Source organism: Salvia hispanica, chromosome 6 (assembly GCF_023119035.1).
Source record: "Salvia hispanica cultivar TCC Black 2014 chromosome 6, UniMelb_Shisp_WGS_1.0, whole genome shotgun sequence".
NCBI lineage: Eukaryota > Viridiplantae > Streptophyta > Magnoliopsida > Lamiales > Lamiaceae > Salvia > Salvia hispanica.
Genome location: NC_062970.1, coordinates 32675546 through 32693745, shown reverse-complemented (window position 1 = coordinate 32693745; position 18200 = coordinate 32675546). Strand labels below are relative to the sequence as shown.

At 35.8% G+C, this 18200-nt stretch overlaps 1 non-coding gene across 1 annotated transcript; it reads left to right on the top strand.

Moving 5' to 3' along the window:
- The first annotated feature begins 662 nt into the window (after positions 1-662).
- TRNAF-GAA lies at positions 663-735 on the top strand. The gene has a single exon. It is a non-coding gene; the product is annotated as a tRNA-Phe (tRNA).
- Positions 736-18200: the final 17465 nt, after the last annotated feature.

Below are 18200 nucleotides of genomic sequence, written 5' to 3'. Positions count from 1 at the left end.
GATTATAATTCTTGATAGATTGTTCAAATTTTGGTTGGAAGTATGATAAAAGTTATTAAAATTTTGATCTTATACTAATTAATTAAATTGAATCATGCAATTAAAATAATAACTGAATTAATTTATTGACGTAATAGTAATTAAAGTTTATTAATAAAATTACGTTAAGATTTTTTTAATAAAATTATTGATTTATAATGCATAATTTTCATAATTAGATTAAGGTATATTTAATAATAATAATAATAATAGTAATAATGCTATTATAATTCACACAATATTTATTGTTATTATAATTATTTATTTGTATTATAATTGAATATAATTCATAAAATTTTATTGAGATTTTCTTAATTAGGTAGTATTAATTTATGATGATAATAATAATACGCTGGGTATAACCCTGAAATTTGAATTTCCAATTAATTAATCTTATCACACAATATAAATAGGTTTTTAAATTTTCCTTTTTTTTTTGTATTTTTGTTAGCACCTCGAATAAATATCTGACACTCTGTACTGCGTATAGTTTAGAATAAACCATATTCCAGAATATTCTACTATAATAATGAATTAATGACTGTAACGATACAACTTAAATAAATTAGTAGATAATTTAGTTATATAGTTAATATAATATAAATATGAAAAATAAAGGAATTGCGGGGATAGCTCAGTTGGGAGAGCGTCAGACTGAAGATCTGAAGGTCACGTGTTCGATCCACGTTCACCGCAATTTATATATTTTTCTCTAAATCCGTAGTACTCCCTACTATAATGTTTTTCAAATAAAATCGATATTGCTATTAGTATTGAATTATTTATTTTTATAATTATATCAATTCCGTTATCATCTCGATATGGTATCACTATTCAACTTTTTACGATAATAATTTATACTCATTTTTCATAATTTTTGTTTTATCATTACTTTTCACGAGGTATTTTGTAATTTATAAGAAGAATTATAGTATTAGGAGTTATCAATACTTCAAAATTTATTTTTTCAATTGAAAAGTAAAACTTCTGTTAGTATTTTAATTAGTACGTAATTGTTTTAGTACTAAAAGCCAAATCTAATCTCGATAATCTTGATAGTGTTAGAAGTCTTTTTTTTAATTAAAATGATCAATAATATTCTCTTCGTCTTAATATGTATTTTTTTTCTTTTTAAGTCGTTCTTACAAGAATATGCACTGTCTAAATTTAAAAACTATTTTATTTCTAATGAGTGGGGCTCATCTCCACTAAAAATGCTTTAAACTATTTTTTCCTTCTACTTCTCTCGTACTTTATCAATTGTGCATTAAAATCCGTGTCAAATAAAAAATGCATATTTTTATGGGTAGAATAGAATCGTTCATTATCTAACTCGTAATGACTCAAACCATGACTTATTAGTTAGAGGGAGACAAATCTTACCAACTAAATTGTGTTTAATCGTCCTTGCATCAAACTTAGAAATGTACTCTGATGCGAATCAAATTGTACATTTTTATTCCCATAACTTTACATGATTTATATAGTTTGATGCTTGCAAAAGTATATTTTATGTTGTAGGAAGAGGAATTAATGGTGAAACGAAACGTGGAATGAAGCTTGGATGTCATTGAAAAAGTCGTGCAAAATGTCCAATTTGACAGACTGCCCAAGTTGACAGACTGCCCAGTCTGCGTCGTAAGTCCAGAAAGCTCTCAAAATGAGGCACCCGGCCGGGTACGATGTTCAGAATACGAAAATTCCAGAAAGCCCTAAAAATTGGCCACCCGGCCGGGTGATTTTAATGCCCAATAATGCACCCGGCCGGGTACGAAGATGAATTAACCTCCAAATTCAGTTTTCATATAGTTTGGAGGCGGTTTTGAGAGGCAGATTCAGACATTCTTGGACGAGAAAAGGGAGAGGAAAAGAGAGAAAGAGAGGAGGAAGAAGAGAAGGAAGAAATTCCGGCCAACATTCCGACGATCCGTCTCCACATCCCAATTCCACTCATCGAGAGCATGATTCCTATGGTTTTTATTGCAAATTCCACCATGTGTTTAGGCTAAACTCTCTATGTTGCTCCAAGTTGTAATCTAGGCTAAACTCATGTATTTGTTACCAACAATGTGCTCAATGTTTATACACTATGTTTTTGGCTAATAATGTAGTGTTGTTCTTTCCTTTGCTATTGTCTCTTTAACATAGTTTAGGAATGTTTGTTTGTTGGTATGCTATTGAATTAGAATTGTTCAGAGGATAATTTGATAGTGGATTAAGTAGGTGATTATAGTAGATGTTTATTTCTCCAGCGCTTCCGCAGGAGTTTATAACATTGAAAATTGGTTCATATGTTATGTGTTCAGCTAATTGTGAACTACTCATCGTGTACATGTTCAGTGTATGTAATTAGGTTGATGTTTTAATCCCTTCACATGTTTCGTTGTATAGGTGTAGAACAATACAAGCTTAAATCTTTATGCTACATCTTTTTAAGTTTTTAAGTTTTAAACAATCTTCTACCTCCCTGTGGATCGACACTTGAAATACTACTAACGACGCTGTAATCTTGCAGTATCGTAGTATTATTAGAGTTAATTAATTAAACTTGATATCTTGTGTGAACTGAATCAGATACTCTAAAATACGCATCATACTCCCTCCACCATAATTGCACTCACCACTTGTAGTCGGTTAATAATATTAACCGATTTATCTATACATATATAAAAGGGGAGTTTTGGGAGTTTTTGTATAACTATTTTATGAGAAGGATGTTAACGCAATAAACAAAAGTTATTAAATTGGTTAATTGATTACAATCAAGATCATATAAATAATTGGACGGTTACATATGGTGATGAGAATTTATGATGAGGATTAATGAATTAATTCCCGTGCAACAGCATTAGACAATTTCCTTCATCTTCCATGAGTTTTGGAGTAAATAAAAAGAGTTTAATGTGTGATTGAAATAATTTAATATTATGATCCATTACTAATGTTATGTCTCAATTCAATCATGCATATCAAGTCTCGTACGTTAAATTACATCTAACTAATTGTGCAAAGAAATAAAAAAGAAATAAAATAAAAAGAGAGATCTCTTATAAGAATAATGGCTTGAGTAGTGGAGGATGATAATGGAGAGACATTTATTTGGCTTTTCATTTCTTGTAACCTTCATTGCTTTAACTTTGTGGTTTAAGGCGACTTAATTACATAACCTTTTGCATTCTATTTGTATCTATAAAAAGCATTGATTTGTTGATGGATTACACATCAACAACAGCATTTTCCTCCTTTCTAAAGTTTTCTATATTTTAGTGTGCATTTTAGGAGCATTATATTGTTTGATTCTTGAAGCTTCATCAAGTTCATTAGTGTCTAATAGTTTGTAGTGTTTCTACATATTATGAGGAAGTTCTTTTATCTATAGGAACAATATGCCAATCCGAGAGCAAATAGTTGGAAGTAATTTGTCTTGTGGGCCGGAAAGAGGGTTTTTCTCGACTCAACTTATAGTTCGATTTGTTTTACTATTTTCATTGTAATTTATATTCTACTTATTGTTGTATAATTGTAAATTTGTACTATAGTTAGAATACTACCTACTACGGTTTAGGAATAATTTCTAATTGTGATAGTAATCTAATTTTAAATATTTAAATGAATATTCCTACAAAATTATCAAGTTGATAATCTTAGTATACTATTGTAGTACAATAGACAATTTAACTATAATATGTACTATTTTAAATTGTCAATAAATGGACAATTTAAAATACAATAAATTATAGTTTAATTGTCTACTCACTTTTAGATGTTTATGTGAATGTTATTTTTATTATAAACATTTTTTATATTTATATAAATACTTTAATTTTAATTTTATATTCATCATCACAAATAGTAGTGTATGGTATTATTTGTGAATTTATTCAATTTTTAAATTATTTTGTACAATGCTAAATTTTTGAACTGGGACGAAGGGAGAATTTTATTGATATTTGGGAGATATTCACATGTTTGTCATTTTGAATTAAAAAAAAGTTTAATTTAAACTAATTTTAGTTATTGAATTTATGCATCTTAATCGGCATTTTATGATATAGGTGTGGAAATTATTGAGCATTACTGTAGCCGACAGTTTCATATGTCAATTATAATTATTATAAAATCATGTTATGATGTTTGTTGCAGTTCTAATGTAGAAGATGAAAAGCTTTTTAAGTTTTAAACATAGGGAAGTTTCGAGGTTTTTAATTTAGTAAGTGAAAGGTTTTGTAACGTCCCCTTCTCTCCATGCATCACACGTCAAAGTTTTAATTCTATCATGGCAAATGAAAGGTTTTGTAACACCCCATTTCCTCGCATATATATAATAGTACCACTCACTCTCTTCCTCTCACATCCATAATTCCCTCTCTTTTTTCTCTCTAAAACTCATTATTATAATGGTGGTGCTATCTCACGATCGGCAATCTCACCCACATGAAGACATGCAAGGCGGGCAGCAGCCATCCCCGTCGTGGACCTATCTTAATCTGGCGCCAAAACCCTCATTGTAGACGCTGCAAAGAGCTTGGTTTCATCAAAGTGGTCTACCATAGAATCTCCATGGCTTTCCTCAAATTTGGAAGTTGGAGCCATGAAATATTTTCAACTTCTCCACCAACCCCGACCTCGCCTCCCGCAAAACTAACTCCACACCGTGCCGGGAATCTCCCAAACACATAACAAATGGTATTTAACATGGATTGACTTATATCTTATATTGTAACTTATGCATATTGATAACTCGCCTTTTAAAAATCTCGACGACAAATACCTACATCAACAAATGTCAGGTTTTTTGAAATAAAAATAACAAATAGTTTTGAACTGGGACGGAGGGAGAATTTTATTGATATTTGGCTCATTTGTTAGTCATGATGAGTATATTTTAAAGTTAAGGGTTTAGGATTTAGGTTTCAAGGTTTGGGTTTTTAGTGTTTAGTGTCACTATATTGCAATGAAATGAATGTTTCGAAGATGAATGAGGGAAGTTAAAAACTATAATGAAACAAAACAAAATCTCTATAAATACTTCTCACGTGTTGAAATTTTAGGAGAAACGATTCATGTACAATTTGCATGTCCGGGTTCAGTCTTTTTTGACATTTATATTATTAATATTAGTTTGGTTAATTGTAGATTAGAGTTATTCTTTTAGTTATAAGGAACGGGGGGAATATGTTTTAGTTGTATAAAATTCATAGTCATTTTGTTTATAATTTTTAATATAATAATATTGTTTTTAATTTTATTTAATTAATTTATAATCTAACATTAATTTTTTAAAATATTTTAACCTGTGCGATGCACAGGCGTGATACTAGTATATATAAAGATTCACTTATTGATTAACGAAATCAACATAAAACTTCATCTTCTAGGGAATCTATGAGGCCGGTTCATACAATCTCTCAACTCACCCATTTACAAACTAAAAATAGGCTAAAGTGAAAGCCCTATCCCCAAAAACCCTGGGTTCATGACTAGTTCGTTGATTCGGCGTATAATATCGAAAATCTTGAACAAATGAGATTCATATTCTTCCCTTCTAAAAGTGAACGACTTATGACTAATAAATGGAGTAAAAGGTGTATTTTAATTCCATTTTTAGTATTAATGGGTGTGAACATTAAACGGGCGAATGCAACCAGAAAAGTTATTTTTTTTTAAAAAAAACAAATTTTATCTATTATCCATATCTTTCTTTCTCCTACCACTGTAGCCAAATAAAATTTCTAGAAGGATTTGTGGCCATCACGTGTTAATAGACAATTTTTGCCCTCTTATAGTAGTATTCTATATTTCTATACAGTAGTTTCAATTTAATTCCGATTCCTTTCTAGTTCCCATCACTATCATTGATATAAATATCTAATACTTACGTGTGTAATGGAGAGTGTTATATTGCTAACTTATAACTTAATCGCTAACTACAATTAAATAATAGCTATTAGATATTCAAATTAAGGCTTAGATCATCAATTCCTAAATATCAATATGATCGACGAAAAACGTCAATAAGGTCATAGGATTAATTCCAAAAAATATCAATAGGAGTATTAATGTCAATTAACTACATGTTTAGTTATAACTAACTTTTAAAAGAAATCCCAAAACTTTAAATTCATATAACATATATCAAATTAAAGACAATTTCATAAGGATTTCAACGATATCCTACATGCATATGTTGCGACGTCAAAATTTGAAAAAAAATTCAAAATTTTTTAACTTTTTCGTACAGCAGAAATGTCAACATACTATATAAAATGTGTCAATATAATATATGTAGAATGTCAATATAAGCAATGAGTTAACATTCTTAAAGCATTGTGTTGACATTCTCAAAACATTGTGTTGATATTTTCGAAACACTATATTGATATTTTAATCCAAAACCCTAATTTGGAGTTTTTTTTATCTTTTTTTTTATTCTATTAATAAAAATGAAAAATTACACGTGGCAAATTGTAGACCACACGTTTTCTAAAATCCTATGGCCTTAAATTAGTTGTAGTTAGCAATTAAATGATGAGTTAGCCATTGATCACTCCCCTACTTGTAATAGTACTCCCTCCGTCCCGCTTTAACAGTCTCATTGACTTTTCTGCCCTCTTTTTGTAAAAATGATAAAAAATAGTTAAATCAGAGAAATGGTAAAGTAAGAGAGACAATAATGTAGATAAGACTCTTCTCTATATTATTTTCTCTCTTAATTTACCATTTTTCCTCTTTAACTATTTTTTATCATTTTTTTAAAAAAATGGCAGAAAAGTCAATGGGACTGCTAAAGCGGGACGGAGGGAGTATTATTTTGATATTTGGCATTCTCAATCTAAACAGTAAATCTTGACTCAAGCCATTTCTATGATATTACGAAACAATTGTAATATTGCACAAATTCTACCTTAAAGCTGAAGATGGTGAAAACAACATGTGTATATCAATCCAATATAAGGGCTCGTTCGGTTTTGACTAATTGGGCATAATGGGAGAAAAGTGCGTGGAAATATGTCCATTCGGTGTTCCCCATTTATTTATGCATGGCCCGCGGTAAAACTACGGGCCCGCACTATTCTCTTTGACTTTAGGATTTTATAATTATTGCACCCCCACTCGATAAATGAATTCTGCCCTGCCACAGTAGACCATGAAATGTGTGTAAATTATCCAAATTGCCCCGTGATTTTTTCGTTTCCCTTCAAACCTACAATTTCTGTCATTTTGAGATACACATACTCTCTCTCTCTATTTCGTTTTTCGTTTCCCTTCAAACCTACAATTTGTCTGTCATTTTGAGATATACATACTCTCTCTCTATTTCGCATATCCTCTCTCTATTTCGGAAACTACAAATCTGTTGTGCAGCTTGAAACATCGACGTCTGACCGTCGCAGCGACTGCTACATTGTGGGGTTGCAACTCAATTTGTGTTGTATTACAGGGGATCCTCATCAACATCTTGTTGTTCTGATGGGGGGATGTCATCAAACGCATCTTGGGACTGAGTCTCACCGTATTCGCTTTGGCCACCAACAGAAGACAAACCCGCCTAGCGGTGTCAGCTACGGTCTCCGCACCAGCGCCGGTAGCGCGATCCTTACCAAAAATGTATTTCCACGTCTCCCACAAAGGCCGTTGCGCATGCACTTCGCCTTGCGGTCGCGCTATAATACAACGTAAAAAGAGGTTAATAGAGCGCAAACGGGCTACAAATATACAAAAAAACATAAACCATTTGTTGGAATCTATGCCGGTCAATGGACTTTGACCAATTATAATTTCAACGAGACATTTAATTTTGTGAAACTAAATGATATAGCGTCGATCTACGTTCGGAGTAGATGACCGTGGTATATTCATTTTCTCAAATCCGATTCCCGATGAGTGAGAAATAATGGATTAAAGTTGTGCAAAATTGCAAACTAAATGACCTATGAGAAAAGCTTAGGGAATAATTAAAAGAGTTAATTATCCCATATTGGAAGTTACAACCTTATTAAACAAGTATTTAATAAGAAGGATTATTACATGTAATAATTATAGTGGACTAAGATGGGCTGTAGAGCCCACACGCGTGCACACGTGCGCGCCACCGCCGCCCGACCCGCCTCGAGCCCGTGCCCGAGCCCGTGCTCATGCCCGTGTCCTTGTCCTTGGACTTGGATCTTGGCATCGAGCCTCGAGCCCGAGCCCGTGCTCGTGCCCGTGTCCTTGTCCTTGTCCTTGGATCTTGGCAATTGGTCTTTGGGCCTGGTCGTGGGCTCGACCCAAGGCTAGTGGGTCTAGTTCTTTTTAGACCACCACCGTTTCCACATCAGCAAGCCAAGCGGGATGACACCTCGTCAGTATGACGCGGTAAAGCCAACGTGGCTGACATGTGATAGTCCACGTCGTGAATGAACCTAGACGCGTCTAGATTCATCATCTCAGCTCCAGCTCTCGTAACGCCTTGTAACGGTCGGCGGTTATGGTCTTGCAATGATGACAGCCATCATGGCTGTTGACCCTTGTGTTAGAATTTGTATACTAGAAATCACCTTTCGAGTGATTGAATACTGTTAAAACTCTTATTTTATTTTCCAAGGAATAAAACAGATTATTTTTGTCATAATGTTGTTATATTATACATTTAATGGATGTTTATTACATGTTTAAATGTATAAGTAACTTAACAAAGTCTAAGTCTTTGTTTTAGTAGACCGGTTGTGAGTGACGTTCTGTTAGGATTGGTATACTGAAAAGCATATTTCGAGCATGTTGCACGGATAGAATTGCTTGGATACAATAAATTCTACAATCCACTTTTAACCCAAGGCAAGAAGTAGTACTTTTATCGCATTGATGTTTGCTTGTGCATTTATAAGATGTTTCTCAAATATTTAAATATATAAGAAGCAAATAAGTCTAATTCTTCTACATAGTAGACTGGTCGTGAACGACGTTCACAGAAGGTGACGCAGTCGGTTCTTTGTAGAAGAGAAATAGAATTTCACAACCTAGATAGACTTTGGCTACCTATCGTGAAAGGTTGCAGTGTCAGTCCGCATATTTCCTTACCTTAGGAAATAAACGACACTAGTGTGGTATAGCATTGAATGATCTAACGGATGAGATAAGTCTCTCTTGCTATTTACCGAAAGACGAAGTCTCAGTGATTGTTATTTCTTAATCATTGTTGACATAACATTGAGCATACGATATTGATTATGCACTACTTTGATTTATCAAATGGTGCGGATTTTTCGCAATCCAAGAATCCTGATATCTTGGGTAGTGGTGATCAATGTCTAGAGGTGCTAGTATTGTTATTGCAATGAATCGTGTGTTGGGTGAGTCCAGTTTGATAATATCCTCAAGAGGTGTTCGAAAAAGGTTTTATTATTCAGAAACCCGGCCGGTTGGAATTTATTCCATAATAATAAATAAAGATTTTGAACTAGACAACTCTTGGAAAAAGATATTAATTAATTAAAGTCAAATAGCAGACTTAAATTAATTAATGGATATTTATATCTTAAACACGAGAAATAATAAATTAAAGAGGTAAAAGCCCGGATTACTCGTAATTTGGGATTGGACGGGCAGTCAATATTATTATACTATAGTGGATGATAATAATATTCTGTTTGGACTTATGTTAAATTGGGGCTCAATTTAATTAGTAAAAGTCCAACAGGTTTGGTCCAAGTCCAACCTCCATGGATCCCTAATCTGGCCCACCACAACTCAATATAAAAGGAGATTAGAAAGGAGACTTAATAGAATTTTAATCATTAATTTTCGTGCTCCCCTCTGGGAGTGGACGAAAAATCGGTTTTTGACAAAACTGATATTCTGTCTTCTTTCTAATCAAGCCTTTCGATTCTGACAAGCTTTGCCCACCCAAAGGTCATAATCTGAGTTCGGGATACAGATTAGAAGATTTATGGTTGAGTACGAAGATCATCTCGTGGAGAAGGCGCAAGCAATCGACGATTCTTTGGAGAATCAGATCGGTAATTCTAAACCGTAGGAAATCATGAATTAGGATTTATTTGTGTTCTTGAATGCAATTTGATTTGTTTAACATGTAGATAATTAATCCCATAATCGGTCAAATAGATCTGTAGATCTGATTTATTTGTGTATGCATGTCTTCCGCTGTGCAAGGGGCACCAATCCCCAGCAATTGGTATCAGAGCCAATTTTTGGCTCTGATTATGTGGATTAATTTCATGTTATATTAATTGCTTGAATGCATGACCAGATGTGTTTTCGTTGTTGGATTATATGTTGTATCATGTAAACTTCGAAAACCCTAGTTCTGGGTGAACTCGCACGTATCACCTAATTGCACGTTTTGGGATAATCAAATCTCGTTAATTATGTGATTTGTGATCTGTATCATTTCTTGTAACGTATGAAATGATTACTTATGAATTACGATTATTTATTGTTATTGTAATCATTTTTTCGTGCATATGGTTACGTGGAGTGAATTGCGGTGATATCCGCAAGAATTCATTTTGAATGATTCAATTCATTTTTTGAATTGCGTGAATGTAGCAATTTTGTTATGGTTCTGGTTTGCAATCATTACGTGGTATTATGACTTGATTAACCATTGTTCAATTCGTACATGATTTTATATCACGACGTTCGTGAATTGCTGCATTCGAAATCTCGGTGTTATCCAATCGGCTGTAGCGGTGGCGGTTCGAGTGGGAGCCCTTTGTGGGCAGTTCCCGGGCTCGGGAGACATTCAGCAATCGGAGCAGTGCTGGCAGCTGCGAAGATGACGACGCAGCAGCAGCAGCGCCGCTGTCCGGCAGGCTATGCCATCGGATTTCCGATTGGCGCCGGCGGAGAAGCACAGCAGCGATGGGTGGAGACGAGCAGCAGCGGCTGCAGGCTCAGTGGGAGTGCAGCGGTGCTGAATTAGGGTAATTTTCCCTATGCGCGACGCTCGCACGGGTGGAACCCGTGCAACGTCGCCTCGTCTTGCGAGTTCGCGTTCCAAATTTTGATTAGGGTTTCCAAATCCTAGGATTCATTTTTGGAAATAATTCAAGATATAATTTAGAATATGATTTGAATATATCTTAAGTGGATTATCCAAAATGTAATTTTTAATTGAATTATGGATTAATTGGATTTTTATCCTAATTTTATGGGTTTTGATAGATTTAATTCTATCTAGATAAATCCTAGATAAATTAGGATAATAGTAATTAATTTTATTTTGTCTTATGGATTTATATAGATTTAATTCTATGTGAATAAATCCTAGATAGACTAGATAAAATAATTAACTATATTTGGATTTTATCCTTATTTTATGGATTTAGATATATTTAGTTATATCTAGATAAATCCTAGATAAATTTGGATAATAATTAATTTTATGGTCTTATGGATTTATATAGATTTAATTATATGTGAATAAATCCTAGATAGACTAAGATAAATTATAATTATGTTTATCCATATCTTGTAGATATTGATAGATTTATATCTATCTAGAATATATCTAAGTAGATTTGGATAGTTAAAATCCATGTTTATCTTTTTCTTATGGATATATATAGAATTAATTCTATTTAGAAAATATCCTAGTTGAATTAGATAATTAAGTTTATCTCTATCTTATAGATATTGATAGATTTGCATCTATCTAGAATATATCTTAGAAGATTTAGATAATTATTAATCCAATATTGTAATTATCTTTTGGGTTTAAGATAGATTTAGTTCTATCCAGTTAAATCCTAGTTGAATTAATTAATATTAATTCTAGTTTATCCTAATTTTATGGATATAAATAGATTTATTCTATTTAGAAAATATCCTAGATAAATTTGGATAAAGATAATACAAGATAATCCTTATCTAATTGGATTTTGATAAAATTAGTTTATCTAGTATAAATCCAAATAGAGTTGATATATTCTTGTCTGGACCCAATATGTGATTTAATATATATAGGAGAATAAAGGAGACATAAAATACACTTAATTTTCTTCAAATTTTCGTCCCCCTCTCTACATAGGAAAGGAACGATTTATCTCCTCCGTGGGAAAGGTTTTCCGTCTTCTTTATTTAAGTCCTAGTATACTGGTGAGATCAGCCCACCCTGATATCAATTTACAGTCCGGGAACCAGACAGAAGATATGTGGTTTAGTACTGAAGATCTTCACGTGGAGAAGGCGCTAGCTATCTTCGATTCTTTCGAGATTCATCAAGGTAAAATAGCTAAACCGTAGAAAAGCATGTTTTAGGTTTTAATTAATTTAAAGCATGATTTATTTGAGTTATGAGCATGATACATGTGATAATTGCGCGAATAGAATTTGTCTAAATAATCGACTAAATAGATCAGGATTATTATATAATCGATTTATGTATGCTTCCGCTGCCAACCTCTTCACCCTGCAGGTGGACTAAGCCTATAAATAGGCTAGTCATTTTAGCATTCTAATACACCAGAAACTAGAATTCACAAGCATTTCACAAAAGCATAAGCTCTCTCTCTCTCTTTTGCATAGTTCTTCTGTAGAAGTTCTTCCCTCACCTCCATCCAGTTCGCCGGAGCTCTGATGATAGTGGTGCTGCTTCACCAGAGACGTAGCCGTTTTATCTTTGGGGACGAAACGTAAATCCGAAGAGCACTACCGGGGCGTATCTCGTCTTGCGGAAAGAGGACTCCTCGACTCGGCTAATTTTGTTCACGGTTTATTGTTTCAGTTTCCGTTATAATTTTGTTTCAGTTCTTTACATTATGTATTCCTTCTTTGGGTTGTATTACGCCCGGTTATCTTTTGTAATCCAGAAACCAGCAATCGCACGACGAGATATAACTTGTCGTTGAAGGAATTTGGATCTTTAAACTGAACCTAATTACTTTCGAAACATAACACCCTTGCTGGAGATGTCGACTGAATCTAACATTGCTGCTGCCTCCACTCCGGCCACCACCGTCGCCACCATCTCCTCCACCATGGCGAACACTGGACCGATCTCGACGATGGTCCCAACCCCTGGGTTCACCTCTTCATCAACTCTGTCATGGGGGTTTTCAAACCCATTTGGGCCCACTGTTGGATCCTCCTCCAGTGGGTCGATTGGTTCCACTTTTAGTGGTTCCTTCAGATCCTTTAATGGGTCGAGTGTTGGGGCCTTCGGGTCCAACACGGGTGCCGGTTCCTTCGGGTCTGGTACGACCATGGCGGGCTCTATGCCCAACATGAATGGTGAGGGCTCTATGCCCAACCATGTTGTTGGCTCCTTCGGGGACAACGGGATTGGTTCCTTCAATGGACCAAGTGCGGCACCATGGGCACCTAGAATGATGCCACCCGGCGAAAAGCCACCTAAATTTGGAGGATCTGACTTCAAGAGGTGGTACCAAAATATATTGTTCTACTTGACAACATTGGGCGTCGCCAACTTTCTCACGTAGAACGAGCCGCCCGCGCCAAGTGATCAAGAGACGAGTCTCGAAATCTTGGCGGACTATGAATAATGGCGCAAAGGAGACTATCTTTGTAAAAATTTCATTCTAAGTGCTTTAGATGATAACTTATACAGTGTATGCTCCGTTGTAACCACATCCAAAGAGATGTGGGAAAGCCAAGAGAAAAAGTACAGTATCGATAATGCTGCAGGTACTGAACATGTTGTAGTATCCAAATTTATGGACTACAAAATGGTCGACTCTAGACCGGTCATGGAACAAGTTCAAGAGTTTCAAATGATCATCCACGGACTCGTGGCTGAAGGGATGATTTTGCCCGACAACTTTATACGGTGCATACTCATTGAGAAGCTTCCTCCTAGTTGGAAGGACTTCAAGCACTATCTCAAACATAAGTGAAAGAAGATGAGTCTTGAAGATTTGATCGTGAAACTGCGCATCGAGACCGACGTGCGCAAAATCTATCAAAAGGCTAAAGGTCCATTTGAGGCCAAAGCCAACTTGTTGGAGCGGGGTGGTCCCTCCACCAAACGCCCCCACCCAAATCAGAAAGACAAAGGGAAGGGGAAGCAGCCTGCAAAGAAGTTTGAAGGCGAGTGCTACAAATGTGGCAAAATTAGCCACTTTGCCAAAGAATGCCGAAGCAAGAAGAAGAATCCGACAACCCACGTCGTTCAGAAGGAGTTCAAGGACTGGGATGAAGATGACCTCGTTGCCGTGGTCACCGAAGAAGTGAACCTTGTTGACAACAAGGGGGGCTGGTACATTGACATCGGCGCTACTGCTCATGTCTGCTCCGACAGAAGCAAGTTTGTCTCCTACACTGCTGTTGAAGGGAGGAAGAATAACATGGGGAATCAAGCATCGTCCGAAGTCCTCGGCGTTGGTAACGTGATTCTCATGATGACTTCTGGCGTCACTATCACTTTGAAGGATGTGCTACATGTCCCGGACATCCTCAAGAAACTAGTGTCAGGATCAATACTAGTTAATAAGGGGTTTAAACTTATATTTGAGTCTGATAGGTTTGCATTGTATAAGTTTGGGAAGTCCCTCGGAAAAGGTTATGTAACCGATGGACTTTTCAAGCTTAGTGTGGCAACTCGTAGTGCCACGAAGCCCAATAATATTAATAAAGCATCTACTTCCTCTTATTTGACCGAGTCTTCAAATTTGTGGCATTGTAGATTGGGACATGTAAATTCAAAAGCCGTGAAAAGATTAGTAAATTTATATTTACTAAAGGCAATTGAAGTGGATACCCAAGACAAATGTGAAATATGTCTTGAAGCTAAAATGACTAAGTTGCCGTTTCACCCGGTTGAACAGAAACGAAACCCCTTGAATTAATTCACACGATGTATGTGATTTAAGGATGGTGCAAACTAGAGGTGGTAAAAAGTACTTTATCACTTTCATAGATAATTGCACGAGATATTGCTACATTTATCTTTTAAGAAGTAAAGATGAAGCAATAGAAGCGTTCAAAAATTATAAGAACGATGTTGAGAATCAACTTGGTTGTAAAATCAAAACAATTCGAAGTGATAGAGGAGGCGAGTATGTAGCCCCGTTTGAGGAGTTATGCAACGCAAGTGGTATAATTCATCAAACAACAGCTCCATATTCACCACAATCTAATGGTGTAGCAGAACGCAAAAATCGAACTCTAAAAGAGATGATGAATGCGTTGCTACTAAGTTCAGGATTACCACATAACATGTGCGGAGAGGCTATTTTGACAGCCAACTATATCCTAAATAAAATCCAACTCAAAGGAAAAGACATCACTCCTTATGAGTTGTGGAAAGGAAGGAAACCATCCTACAAATACCTCAAAGTGTGGGGGTGTTTGGTGAAGGTAATGGTTCCCCCGCCCAAAGAAGTCACAATTGGACCTAAAACGGTTGATTGTATCTTCATTGGATATGCACTTAACAGTAGTGCATATAGATTTGTTGTTCACAAATCTGAAATATCGACTATTACAGTAGGAACAACAATCGAGTCAATGAATGTCGTATTTCTCGAAAATACATTTCCTTACAAGGACAAAGAAGAAGTCACAATCAGTTCTGAGACAAGAATTGAAGATGAGGCCACTAGTTCTAAAACAGTGGATGAAGCCACTGAGTCTACATCAGTGGATGAAGAGCCTAAATCGCGCAAGCGAGTGAGGTCTGATCCAAGTGATGCAGTTCTAAGACGTGGTAGTAGGGTCAGAACACCAAAAATATTTGATCCTGGCTACATTGCTTTTATGTTGAATGAAAAGCCAACGTCAATAAAAGTAGCCTTTGATGGCCAAGACGGGTTACATTGGAGAGAAGCTGTTCAAAGCGAAATTGACTCTGGGTGTTGGTTGATTTGCCCGAAGGTGCGAAACCTTTAGGGTGCAAATGGGTGATTAAAAGAAAATTAAGGCCGGTGGAACAGTGGATAAGTTTAAGGCCCGACTGGTCGTAAAGGGTTTTAAACAAAAGGAAGGACATGACTTTTTCGATACCTATTCACCTGTAACGAGGATTACATCTATCCGAGTGCTTCTCGCGATTGCTGCATTGCACAATCTTGAGATTCATCAAATGGATGTTAAGACTGCGTTTCTAAATGGTGAACTAGAGGACGAAATCTATATGGAACAACCCAAATGGTTTGTAGTACCTGGACAAGATAAAAATGTATGCAAACTGGTTATGTCCCTCTGTGGATTGAAACAAGCGTCGTTGCAATGGCACTTGAAGTTTGATAATGTGATGTTATCGAATGGGTTTAAAATCAACGAGTGTGACAAATGTGTCTATATTAAGAACACCTATAACGGATATGTTATAGTGTGTCTCTACGTTGATGACATGTTAATTGTTGTGATTTTTAGGGTGCAATTTAAGTACACAAAACAAGTAATAAATCCCTAAAAATACTACCTCTGCAAGTATACAGACGTGCAATGCAGCATAAAAGGTGTTGAACCCACAGGGAGGAGATTAATTGCTAAAACTAGTAAACCTAAACTAAAAAGCAGTAAAATAGTTTAATTTTGGGTTTTTGATCTAGAGGCGAGTGAAGGACGAAACGAGAAGGAAAGATACAAGGGAATCACGATAAAGAGGGAAGACTACTCCTAGCTCGTTTCGGGTTGCTTGTTCACTTGAATCCTAAAGTCTAATTATTTTCCAATATTTATCGGGATCGTGTTGATTTTACGCTCTCACGTAGCTGATCACTGATCGTGGAATTTTTTACCTAGGATAAGCTGATCACGTCTCATGGGCTCTACTCACCAACCCCTCACTCCTACAGTCGCATAGTAAGCTCGAGGTTGGCTTCTACGAACGTTCAACACCCAAGATCCACCCTGTACTATCCCCTGATCAGCTTTAGCCTAGGGTTCCTTATCTATGTTAGCTCCCTACTCCAAGTTAAAGAGACATTGAAGTTAAGGCCATTACCGGATTAAGTTTCCTAGAAAAACCCAACACGGAGTGAAATAAAGACATAGATAAGAACTAAAACATGGAAATCTATCAAAACAAAGTCATTGATTCATATTTACAAGCTTCCCTAACTAATTAGGAGTAATCCCTAAAATCTAGCCATTCATAGTGGGCAACAATACAAGAAAACAAGTAAATGCTACCATATGGGGAAGATTATGGAAGAATTAGCCTCAAGCTTCTTCTTCTTCCTCCCAAAAATGGACTCCAAGCCTCTTTCTCTCTCTAAAAATCTTCTCCAGCCGCCAAAAGATGCATTGGAAGTTGTGCCCTAGCTATTTAAATAGCTAAGGCTCGAAAAACAGGCCAAGTACCATTTGCCCGGTCGGGCGATCTGCACCTTGAAAAACGCCCAATCGAGCATTTTGTCATACTCTCGATCAGGTCGCGCGTTTTGACGCCCGGTCGCGCGTTTTGCACTACATTGCGCAGTCTTCGTAAAACAACCGTATCTTCTTCATCCGGACTCCGATTGAGGCGTGCAAGGTATCCACGCGAAGCTCTTTCGAAGTGAATGGAATGGTGGACTTGTAGAAGCATTTTAAGTTAATCTCGCAGGGCTGATTACTGATCAGATTCGGACCTTTGTTTTCTTCCTCCTCTCTATTATGGATTGGTCTTTTGTCCTACAATATATCAAAATGAGTCCATTTTTCACCTAAAAGTGTGTGTTAAAACAATAAAATAAAGGACTACAATTTGATTGACATCATTAATCATGGGTAGCAATACTCAAGTGCTTAAAGACAAAGGCCATGTTAGAGAAAAACTTTGACATGAAAGATACGGGTTTAGCCGATGTAATTCTTGGAATGAAAATTCTAAGAACATCCGATGGAATCATCTTAACCCAATCTCATTATGTTGAGAAGATATTGAAGAAATTCAATGCCTATGATGGCGCGCCGGTTAACATTCCAATTGAACTCGATGTTTATTTGAGCAAAAACAAGGGCGAACCCGTTGCACAAGAAGAATATACACGAGTCATTGGGTACATTATGTATTTGACTAATTGCACTCGGCCCGATATTGCTTGTGCCGTGAACAAATTGAGTCGTTACACGAGTAATCCAAGCAAAGAGCATAGGAGAGCTCTTGTAAGGGTTTTGAGATATCTAAAACATACTCAAAATCATGGGCTACACTTTTCGAGATACCCCCCAATACTTGAAGGGTACTGTGATGCGAATTGGATATCCGACAATAA